Source organism: Macrotis lagotis, chromosome 7 (assembly GCF_037893015.1).
Source record: "Macrotis lagotis isolate mMagLag1 chromosome 7, bilby.v1.9.chrom.fasta, whole genome shotgun sequence".
Taxonomy (NCBI): domain Eukaryota; kingdom Metazoa; phylum Chordata; class Mammalia; order Peramelemorphia; family Peramelidae; genus Macrotis; species Macrotis lagotis.
Window position 1 is genome coordinate 120507512 of NC_133664.1, and position 12126 is coordinate 120519637.

The window sequence follows — 12126 nt, forward strand, 5'->3', positions numbered from 1 at the left end:
ATAGACATTCAATCCCCAAACCTCACCATCTTTCTGTCAAAGTATCATCTTTCTTTTTTTGGCATTAGTTTTGATTCCTTTCTATCCTTATAGCACTTAGTATAAGGCTTGGCATATGGTGGGGTTTAATAAAATGCTAGTTGACTACGTATCCTCCTATTTTACATGTAATCCTTTGTTTTCATTCCTGTAGCTTCTTAAATATTGCAAGTTTCCTAACATGTCTTCTTGTACTCAAGTTGACTTATGTATGTTGCTACCAATATAATTTTCGTTTAGCACAGATTACTTGTGCAATTAATTCTAGTGGCTTCCTATTACCTTTAGGATAAAATATAAACTTCTTTATTTAGTTTTTAAAGCCTTTTACTCTGGTCCCAACCTGTCTTTCCAGCCTCATTGGACATTAGTCCCTGTCCCTGTTCCCAGCATATTGCACTCTTTCTCACACCTGCTGATCCACATGGCTACTCCTTTCTGCTATCCCAGAGTTCCTTACTCTTTTCTATTGGCCATTTCATCTTTCCTTTTGCCCCAGAATCAACCTGTTCCCTTTTAGATGTTGCTCAAGCACCATCTTCAATCTGAAGCCTTTATTGATTTCCTCAATTGCTAATGTACTCTCTCCCAAACAACTTTGTATTCATTAGTATATCTTCAGCTTATAGTCGCTATTATCATAACTTGTATCCCCTCATTAGACCAGAAGCTCATTATGAGTAAGAATTGTTCCATTCTTTCTACTAGTGTTCTCAATGCCTATTGAAGTGCCTGGCATATCAGTGGCAAATAAGTGCTTGCTTATGGTTTGGTTATTTAGAAGATTTATTTGAGCACAATTTTGCTTCTTAATTAATGACTTGCATTTTGACTTTAGCCATTTTCCTCCATAAAAACAATGTTTAAATTCCCAGGTCCATAATATTATTTTTAGCCTGAATTTGGGAAGACAATGACAGGAGAAAGGAATTGAACAAAATTCACCCTTGGCATAAAATTGTAAAACCTCTCTTCTCCCTTGCTCCCAGTCTTACAATTTTGTAACTGTCCCTTACCACACCTATATTCATTCATTCATTCTGCAGAATGAACCCTGTTAAAAATAAGTAGCTTGATCTGGTTTATATTAATATGAATAATAATAGCTTATTTTGAGAGATTGATTTACTAAACACTCTTCATAGTAACTGACATTGGAAACAAAAATAGCATCACTCTCAAGTTAAAAATGAGGAAGTATGAATCTAAAAATTTAAATGACTTGCCCAAAGTCAGTCACTTAACTAGTAAATGTGAGAGCTAAAAGTCAAATTCAGACTTTGAATCATCCCTTGGATAAAAACAGTTAAACAAACTTTAATAGTATAAACATTATTCTATTCTGGTAGTCTCCTGTTTCCTCATCAGGGAGGAAAGAGACTATTTCTTCACTTGGTTTTTCAAATACTTATTTTGGTGAGCTTTTCCATTGCACGAAGAAACATGTAGCAATATTTATCATACTTATTTGTAGCTCCATTGCATCCCATATACTTCAAATTTTTTTGAGGGGTTCAAGATATTGTAACAAAATGAACTCAAGGTGAATCAGAGACTAGTTGCTGTAAAAACTTTGCTTTTTGAAGACTTGAACATATTACTCTACAGATTTTCAAAAGCTACTGCTTATATTTCGTCTGAAAATGGTGCTTTTATAACTTTTGTGTTAAATTTGACAGCATAGCTTAACTAGCTGGGAAAGAAACAAATGCATATAAACTGATACTGTTCTATTATTTGCAGTCTTTTTTTTTTTTTAACAGATGTAATCTTTCTCAGCCTAAGTTGATTGCCTATATTGTAACTTATGTTCTCTTAAGTAACATAAAGGCTTTCTATATTTTTTTCTGTTTTCAATTATCTATGGAAGATAAACTGGATAAACCATTGAGTACAAGAAGATTTATAAATCTATGGACAAATTCTGATTTTGCTGAAGCAGACTGCTTGGTATAATGAAAAGAACAATGAGTTGAAACTCATGAGACTCCAATTCATATTTCATTTATGCATCTGGGGAGTTGGTACAGCTTTTTTATTTTAATTTTATTTTTTTATTAATTCAATATTTATTTATTCTCATTTTGTACAAATGTTTTTTATACATTAATAAATTATTCTTGTTCAAGAGTAAAGAAAATACCCCCCCTGCCCAAAAATATAGACTCGCTTGAGTGATAAAGTAAAGGGGAGAGAAAAAAATTAAAATGAAAATGAAAAAAAAATAATAGTAATAATTGTAGGTATGGCCAGGTGACACAGTGGACGGAGTACCAGCCCTGGAGCCAGGAGCACCTGAGCCCATATCTGGCCCCATACACCCAACAATCACCCAGCTGTGTGACATGCAAGCCACCCCAACTCCACTGCCCTGCAAAAACCAAAAAAAAAAAAAGACCCAAAATAAAATAAAATAGTAATAACAGTAGGGGCAGCTGGGTGGCGGACAGAGCACTTGAGCCAGGAGCAGCTGGTTCCAAATCCGGCCTCAGACACCCAACAATCACCCTGCTATGTGGCCCCAGGCAGGCCACTCAGCCCCATTTGCCCTGAATCCCCCCTCCCCAAAGTAATAATAATAATAATAATAATAATAATAATAATAAATGTGCTTTAGTCTGTGTTCCAACACCAACTCTGTCACGGGTGGATTCCATTCTTTAATGATAACTCCATCACAAAAGTTACTTCCATATTTTTCCACCATTGCCATTGCTGATCGCAACTCCCTCCTTTCGTATTTCTCCACTACCATGTACTATATTTTCTTTCTCCTTTCACTCTGACTCTGCTGTAGGGTAGCTGAGTGGTGCAGCAGACAGATCCCTGGCTCTGGGGCCAAGAAGCCCTGAGCCCCCATACCACCCCTTAGGCCCAGCATCCACCTGGCCCTATGGTCCCAGACAGGCCATCCAATCCCAGCCCCTTGCTAGAAGTAAAAAAGAACATGTGTTGTATCTGACCACTCTCCCCGCCATGGTCCATCCTCTCCTCCTTCATTCACATCCCCACCCCTTCCCCCTATCCCCCCTGCCCTTCTTACTCTAGATGTCTATATCCCATTGAGTATATATGCTGTTTCCTCTCCTAGCCACCTTTGATGAGGGTGAAGATTCTCTCATTCCCCCTTGTCTTCCCCCCTTCCATATCATTGCCATAGCTCACTGTAATAAAGAAAAATTTTAATTATATGAAATATTTTGACCTATTCCCCTTTTACTTTTTCTTTCTCCCATTCCATTTCCCTTTTTTCTGTTGACTCCATTTTCACACCATATTTATCTTCAAATTCAGCTTTCTCCTGTGTGTCTATAGAATCTCCTTCTACCTGCTCTGTTAATTGAGAAGGTTCATATGAGTATTATCAGTGTCATTTTTCCATACAGGAATACATGTAGTTCATCATTAAGTCCCTCATATTTTCACTTTCTCCACTCTCTATGCTTCACCTGAGTCCTGTATTTGAAGATCAAACCCAACAGAACATTTGAAATTCCCCTGGTTCATTGAAAGTCCATCTTTTTCCCTGGAAGAGGACATTCAGTTTTGCTGGGTAGTTGATTCTTGGTTGTATTCTATGCTCTTTAGCCTTCCAGTATATTATATTCCAAGCCCTATGAGCTTTTAATGTAGTTGCTGCTAAGTTATGTGAGATCCTGATTGCAGCTCCACGATATTTGAACTGTGTCCTTCTGGCTGCTTGTAATATTTTCTCTTTGACTTGGGAGTTCTGGAACTTGGCTATAATATTCTTGGGGGCTGGTCTTTTGGGATCTCTTTCTTGGGGTGATTGGTGGATTCTCTCCATTTCTATTTTGCCCTCTGCTTCTAGGATATCTGGGCAATTTTCCTGTAGTAATTCTTTGAAAATGATGTCAAGGGGGTGGCTAGGTGGCGTAGTGGATAAAGCACCGGCCTTGGAGTCAGGAGTACAAGTGTTAAAATCTGGTCTCAGACACTTAATAATTACCTAGCTGTGTGGCCTTGGGCAAGCCACTTAACCCCATTTGCCTTACAAAAAAAAAAAAAGGAAAATGATGTCAAGGCTCTGATCATGACTTTCAGGTATTCCAATGATTTTTAAATTATCTTTCCTAAATCTTTTTTCCATATCAGTTGTTTTTTCAATGAGATATGTTTCACCTTTTCTTCTAATTTTTCATTCTTTTGGTTTTGAAGTATTGAGTCCTGATTTCTTGTAAATTTGTCAATCTCCCTGAGCTCTGTTCTTTGTCTGAAGGATTTGTTTTCCTCAGAGAGCTTTCTTATCTTTTTTTTCCATCTGGCCAGTACTGCTTTTTAAAGCATTCTTCTCCTAAATAACTTTTTGAACTGTTTTATCCATTTGACCTAAGCTGGTTTTTAGCATGCTATTTTCTTCAGCATTTTTTTGGATTTCCTTGACTAAGCTGCTGACTTCATTTTCATGTTTTTCCTGCATCTCTTTCATTTCTTTTCTCAGTTTTTCTTCTAACTCCCTCATTTGATTTTCAAAGTCTTTTTTGAGCTCTGTCATAGTTTGAACCCAACTTCTATTTTTCTTGGAGTCTTTAGATGCAGGAGCTTGTGCTTCCTCATCATTAGACTGAGTGTTTTGATCTTTCTTGGGCTCACAGGCAAAATATTTCTCAATGGTGTTCCTCTTGTTTCTCTGCTTGCTCATTTTCCCAGCCTAAGACTATTTTGGAGGTGCTTCCTGAACTTTTGGGACACTCCCACAAGGGTCTCAATGTGTGAGGCTCTGTCCTCCCTCCTGGTCTGTGAATGACCACAAGCTCCCATGGGGGGGGGGGGCTGCTGTTCTGTGGGGGGGCCTAGATTGTGATCAGGATCTGAATGTGTTCATAGCCCCAGAGTCCTGTTCCAGGGGCAGAGGACAGAACTTGGAAGTCTCTCTTCACTCCCCTCCCTAGGTTCAATGGGCTCTTGCCCTGGGGGCTCCGCCTTCTTCTGGTTCCTGGATGGGGACTGCCTTTGCTTAGCTGCTTGCTGTGTGCCCTGAGGGCTGGGCTTCACGTGCTCTTTCTGGCAGAGTTCCCCCTGCTGTTCTCCCAAGTTGTGCCTGGTGCTCCCTGGGGCATAGGTCAGGAAACTCCCCTGCTGCTGTGAGCTGGCTCACAGCACTAGGGACAGCTTCTGGGAGGCTGAAGTTATTTCACTCTGGTGGGCCCCTCCAACTCTGGGGAGCAGAGCCTTTCAGCTCTTTTCCAGGTTACCTTGAGTAGGAGAACTGCCTCAGTGGGTCCCTCTGTGGGTTCTGTCTCTGGAAAATTTAGAGTCCTTAGTTTGTAAGTTTTATGAGAGAGCATCTAAGAGAGAATCCTCTCTTGTTGCCATCTTGGCTCTGCCGCCTGGAATTGGTAAAGTTAACCTCAGTTTCCTCTGATTCTTTTTTTTTCTTTTTGCAAGGCAGTGGGGTTAAGTGGCTTGCCCAAGGCCACACAGCTAGGTAATTGTTAAGTGTCTGAGGTGGGATTTGAACTGAGGTACTCCTGACTCCAGGGCTGGTGCTCTATCCACTGTGCCACCTAGCTTCCCCGATTTTTTTTTTTTAAAAGATTTTATTTTTATTTTTATTTTTTTTAGGATTGGTTAAGTGGCTTGCCCAAGGCTACACAGTTGGGTAATTACTAAGTGTCTGAGATTGGATTTGAACTCAGATACTCTACCCACTGTGCCACCTAGCTGCCCTGGGTTTTACAAATTTTCCCCCATTCTTGCTTCCCTCCCCTCACCACCCACGGAAGGCATTCTGTTTGTCTTTACATTGGTTCCATGTTATACATTGATCTCAGTTGAATGTGATGACAGAAAAATCATATCCTTAAGGAAGAAAAATAAAGTATGAGATAGTAAAATTACATAATATTGTTTTTTTCTAATTTGATGGTAATAATCTTTAGTCTTTGTTCATAGTTCATAATTTTTTCTTTAGATACAGATGGTATTCTCCATTGCAGAGAGCTCAAAATAACCTCATCCATAAAATGAGAAAACTTAGATCCCCAGAAATCATCTGAGATATCACAACTGATTTTTGTCTGAAATGTATAATGCTATTAAAAAATAGTAAAAACACATAGGATCTCAAAAAATATTTTAATAGGGCCATGTGTATATGGTACAAATTAAAATAATTACAAATCATTAAAAAAATAAAATTAAATTCATGAACCTAAACTTAAATGTAATTTTTGTGTTTTATATTTACCTCTAGACATTGGCAAGGAAATAAGGTAGCCAAGAAGGAAGTTTATATCTATATATATCTATATTTTTTCTTTGTCTCCTGGAGAAATTAAATTATGGAAAATAGTAGGGCTTTGCCCAAGGGTTTGATGGTAGACTTTGGCTAGTTAGTGCTTTGGTCCAAAGTCAACAGTCATTTATTAAGTGTTTGCTATTTTTAGGCCCTGGGCCAAGATGGGGGGGGGGATTAGTAGTCCATTTGGAACAGTGGCACTGTGTGGGCTGCCTTTAAAGTAGTTTTTGGTAGCCTTAATACATTGCTGGAGGGATTAAGGGGATTAGTGATATGTTACCCCCAATATGCATGAAAGGTTGAATCAGAACTCAAATTCTCTTGACTCTCAGGTTAAACTTGCACTTAACAGTTAGTCATCAGATGTGTATTGTATCTTTTTTTCCCTTTTCTTGAAATATTAACTTGTTGATTTGGGTCTGACTTCTGAATGGAAAGGCTTGTATTTTTCAATACTATCCTGGGACTTTAATTTCCCAATAGAGATGAATTTCCATTAACTTCTTGTAAGTGAAGTAGGACACTCATTTCTGTTTTCCAGGCACCTGATGCTGGGCAACTTCGGTGTAATTTTGAATTGATTACTGGGCATGGAGTCAGGAAGACCTGAGTTCAGATCTAGCCTAAGACATTAGCTGTTTGACTCAGTTTCCTCATCTGTAATATGATCTAGAGAAAAAAAAATTGCAGACCATTCTAGTATCTTTGGTCAAATGAGATCATGAAGAGATTTTAACAGACTAGAAGGAAACCAGGAAGTGGAGATAGCTGAGCAGGGAGAGTTAGCAATCCAGGCCTGGAGGACAGCTTTCAAAAAAGGAAGGGGAGTGTCACAGGATTATAGAGCTCCTGGAAAGAAGTGCAAGAATGATATGAAAAGAGCAGGTTGTCAAGGGCTATCAGTGCCAAAAACACACGGTTTTATAATTTATGCTCTAGGCATTGGGTTTTATTGAGAAGAATGGTGACAGAAAAGATCTGTGTTTTAGGAAAATCCTTTTAGTAAAACTCAGTGAAAGATCAGTTTCAGTAGAGAGAGACTTGAGTTGGGGAACTTATTAAGGCTTACCTCCTCATTAATATAATTCATCAATCAGAGGTTCTCACTTTTCAAAAGGTATTTAAAGCATTCGATGAGTTCCATGGTCTTTGCCTTTGGTAACCAAGTTGGCTGCTTAGTTGACAATTAATTACTCAGAACTGACCTGGACAAGACAGACAAAAAAAAGACATAAAAACATAAGAACATAGCCACACGATAAATTGAAATACTAATGATACATAGCACATTTTTGTCTTGACCTTTTGTTGTATTCCTTATTTGTTTTAGTTGTTTTATTTTCCATGAAGTCATTTTAAAATGCAACAGATGAAATATGATATTGACAAACCATAGAAAATTAGGTACAACGTCTAACAGACCCAAGAGGCAAAATAGTCACTTAGAAACTTTCCTGATCCTCTCTCAAACATTTACTAAATCTTTGTGCAAAAAGTTCTGCTAAAACACAAGTGTAATTCATTTAAGTCTAATGACAAGCAGCTAATTGACAATATTTTGAGGTAATCACATAGTATTGATGGTGTTAGCCATAGCAGTAATATTTGGTTGATGAACTTAGCTTTATGAATTTGTTAAACATTCATCATAAAATAAAAGTTAGTAAATGTTTATTAACAGTTTATAAAAAACTTTTAGTTTAAAAAGAGAATGCAAATCTGTATACTAAGAACAAAAATCATGATTCATGTAGTCATTGAAAACAAACTATACTCATACTTAGTGTCTAGACTCCATGACAAAAACCCTGTTCTAGTAATTGCTTTGTACAGATGAAGCTTTAAGTAGTGGATTAGCTAGTAAACAAATACATTCACCAAGCAGGGTTTTACAGTAAGGCATACTTTTAAAAAAACATGTCACTTTTCAAAAGTTACATTATTTATTTAAATCATTTTTCTTTGCTTTAAAAAAAAATTTAGAGGCATCTTGTTACTCAGTGGATAATAGAATGCTAGGCCTGGAGATGGGAATACCTGAGTTCCAGCCCTGTCTCAGATACTTAAACTGCCTGACCCTGTACAAGATACTTAACTTCTGTTTGCCTCAGTTTCCTGAACTTTAAAATGAAGAGCAACTACTTAAGAATATGCTTGTTGTGAAGATCAAATGAAATATTTGTAAAGCTCTTAGCACAGGATACCACACATAGTAGGCCCTCTGTAAATATTTATTTCCTTTTTTTCCTTCCCCTCCCCCAGTTAAAAATAAAAAGATAAGCCAAGTCTTTCTCTTTTCCTTTTTTGTAAACCTGACTTGAACAGCCCTCTCCTTCCCATCTTTTTTTTAATTTTTTTTAATTTTTTTAGTTTTTGCAAGGCAATGGGGCTAAGTGGCTTGCCCAAGGCCACACAGCTAGGTAATTATTAAGTGTCTGAGGCCGGATTTGAACTCAGGTACTCCTGACTCCAGGGCCGGTGCTCTATCCACTGTGCGCCACCTAGCTGCCCCCTTCCCATATTATTTACTCCCTCCTGCCCCCCCCCAATATTTCATTTGTTACTTAGAAAGTCTGCTTTATCTTAAAGGAGTATAAAAAGAAATCTATTGAGGGATGAAAAAAAAAAGGATAGAACCAGAAGCAACAGCTTTACTGTCTTGACCATTTTTCTCTTTTCCATTGGGTCACTTTAAATTGACCTATTTTTATATTGATCAAAAAGCTTTTAATTATACTTTAGCATGCCTTTGTAATGCTAGTGTTAAATTCAGTTAATAGTGTGAATTACATCACATTCCCCTCCTTCAAAAAAATCCTAAACCAATGTTCTGTTTCCCCAAAAGAATATGTAATATAAAGAACAAATGAGATAAATTTTACTTTTGTGAACCTTAAAAGTACTACATAAATATCAGTATTTATTATTAGTGAAGATAAGTATAGTATAACTTTACCAGGCATTAACATTTGCATCATAAATCAGTCTTTAGGATAATCAGTACATCAAACCATTATTTTAAAATAGATTGGCATAAAAAATAAATAAATAAAAAAAATAAAAGGGGCGGCTAGGTGGCGTAGTGGATAGAGCACCGGCCCTGGAGTCAGGAGTACCTGGGTTCAAATCCGGTCTCAGACACTTAATAATTGCCTAGCTGTGTGGCCTTGGGCAAGCCACTTAACCCCGTTTGCGTTGCAAAAGCCTAAAAAATAAATAAATAAAATAGATTGAAATAGATATTTCAAAATGTTCTAGTGATAGTTTTTGTTTTTATATATATTACCTTTTTTTCAAATATATACTCTTTCCTCCTTGCCAATAGAACCATCCCTTGAAACAAAGAATTAAAAAGAAAGAAAAAACAAATTAGCTTAACTAAGCACCATATCAATCAAATCTGACAAATTATGCAAAATTACCACTCCATAGTCCCTTATCTTTGGGGCTAAGCTTGATCATTTTAATTGCAGAGTCTTTAATTTTTAATTTTCTTGGTTGTTCTTTCCACTTAGGATATGTTATTGTGTTTTTTGCTTACTCTAGTTTGTAACTTTGTATCTGTTCATATAAATTTTTCCATTCTTTTCTGGATTCTTCATGTTATTATTTCTTATACCTAAGTAATTTTCCATTACATTTGTGTACCACAACTTGTTTAGCCTTTTTCTGGGTGATAGTCATCTACTTTGTTTTTAATCTTTTGTTACTATAAATACTTTGGGGAATGTGAAACTTTTTTCTCTGTCTTTTATTACCTTGGAATAGCATCTTTGCCTAGTAGCACTATCTACAATGAACCTTAAATAGAAGTAGCTTCTTAGCTAAACTGCCAAGATCTAAAAAATATAATTGAAAAATAATTTTTTTTCAGAAGTGATTGCTTTGGGAAGCTATTTAAATCTATGATTATTTTTTCCAACTAATTTTAGAGTGATAAATATTGAATGGTGTTAATCATCAAATGAATATAAGATTACTTTCTGTATAGGAGCTTATAGTCTATTTAGGAAAAGTAAACATACATACATGGCATAATTACTTACTAAAGAATATGTAAATGGCCAGATAATTCTAATAAAATGAAAATATTTGAGATCTGAAGTCAGGTTTTGCCTTTTTTTTCCCAGTGTAGTCATAAGGGAGGGAAATCAAACTAAAGATAGTCTTGAGAGGAAAGACCAAACTGACAATAGTCCATTGAGAGACAAATTAGAATATATCGGGTTGTCTCATTCTGGTCACATGCTAGTTCTTGTCTAGGGCTGATAGTGAACGATTATATGGGAGGAAGCAAAACCAACTTCAGGCCAAGAGACTTCCACCAGTGGCCAGACATCACCAGTAGTCCTGTTTCCTATCAATCAGGTCATGGTGTAGAATGTTTCTGATAAAAGCAAGTGAGAAGGATGCCTTGCACAGCATACCCCTCACTGTAATAAATATAATTGTACAACTCATGCCACCTATCACTTGGTTGGCCAGTGTGGATCTTTTCTTTATTGAAGAACTAGTTGTAGTAGAAGTAGTAGTTATTTTAAAGTCTACTTAAGCCATTTGTGTAAAGGACTAGACAAGAAGTCTAGAATATTACTAAGGAAACCTATACAAGAGCAGAAAGACTAGGTTTGTACTCTGCCTTTTCTGTAGGAAATATTAGAAAGTGGTACCCAAACAGTAATCCCTTTTTTTGAATTAGAAAAAAATTATCAAAAATTGAAGTATAAGTATCAGAATAATGTGTAGTATTCTTCCCTAAAATATAATGTAGAAATGATTCTCATCAAATAATTATATTGTCCTTCATTTTCAAATAAGTCTGTGTCATCAGGGAGGTGCTACCATGACAAGCATGTGAATTGGATTTGAGTAAGAGGGTTGCTGTGCTAAGTAAGTCACCAGCCTCACTTTCTCCTCTAGAGCCATTTGGGTCCAGTGATCAGATATGAATCAAGGCAACTGGAAATGGCCCTGGATGTGAAGCAGTTAGGTTTAAGTGACTTACCTAAGGTCACATAGCTAGTAAGTGTCTGAGGTCTGATTTGAACTCAGATCTTCCTGACTTCAGGACTGGTACTTTACTCACTACATTATCTAGCTGCCCCTTTCTGTCATTACAACTTTAATATCATTCGTCTCTTATAAATAATTTATTTTTTTTTGCAAGGCAATGGGGTTAAGTAGTTTGCCAAGGCCACACAGGTACTTACTAATTGTCTGAGGTCAAATTTGAACTCAGGTACTCATGACTCCAGGGCCGGTGCTCTATTCACTGTGCCACCTAGCTGCCCCCTATAAATAATTTTAAAAGTATATTGTTTTAGTCATTCTTAAGACTTTAAGGAGGTCTCAGACTATTAATTTTTAAAAAAATAATTTTCCTAGACTATGTTCTCCTTCAGCCAATGTATATTTTAATTTCTCCATACTTTAATTGACAGTCTTTGGTATGTGTCCATCTACATCCTCCAAAAAAAAAATCACCTGGTGGCTAATCTTTTAGTCTTGATTCTTTCTAAAAATTAGCTTCTCTGGTCTTGGGATGCAAATAGTTTCAGAGTTTGTACTTGCCTTTCCAGCTTGCCAAGCCCTTTTAGTTTTAGAGTTTGTGCATCACTGGCATCTCACCTTGCAAACCAAAGGGTCATGTCCATAGTACCATGAGGCATTGAACAGGACTTCATTAGATGACCATTACCATTACAATATTCTACATTAATTTTGCAAATGACATGACAATGACTGTTACATCTCTTGGTGTGGAGCTATAAAGATAGAGAAAAAGTCAACATTGCATGTGTTAATGCCTATAGTTTTCAGTTAAG

The 12126-nt window shown here is 36.7% G+C and overlaps 1 protein-coding gene and 1 long non-coding RNA gene across 2 annotated transcripts in view; one reads left to right on the top strand and one right to left on the bottom strand.

Annotated features, from left to right (window-relative positions):
- UBE2H (ubiquitin conjugating enzyme E2 H) overlaps nt 1–12126 on the top strand; it is a 142094-nt gene that overhangs the window by 29514 nt on the left and 100454 nt on the right. The window lies entirely within an intron of this gene.
- Nucleotides 9586–12126, bottom strand: part of LOC141492947 (uncharacterized) — a 64559-nt gene continuing 62018 nt past the window's right edge. The window contains exon 3 of the long non-coding RNA XR_012470087.1: nt 9586–9634. This is a non-coding gene — a long non-coding RNA (uncharacterized LOC141492947). The remainder of the gene's footprint in view (nt 9635–12126) is intronic.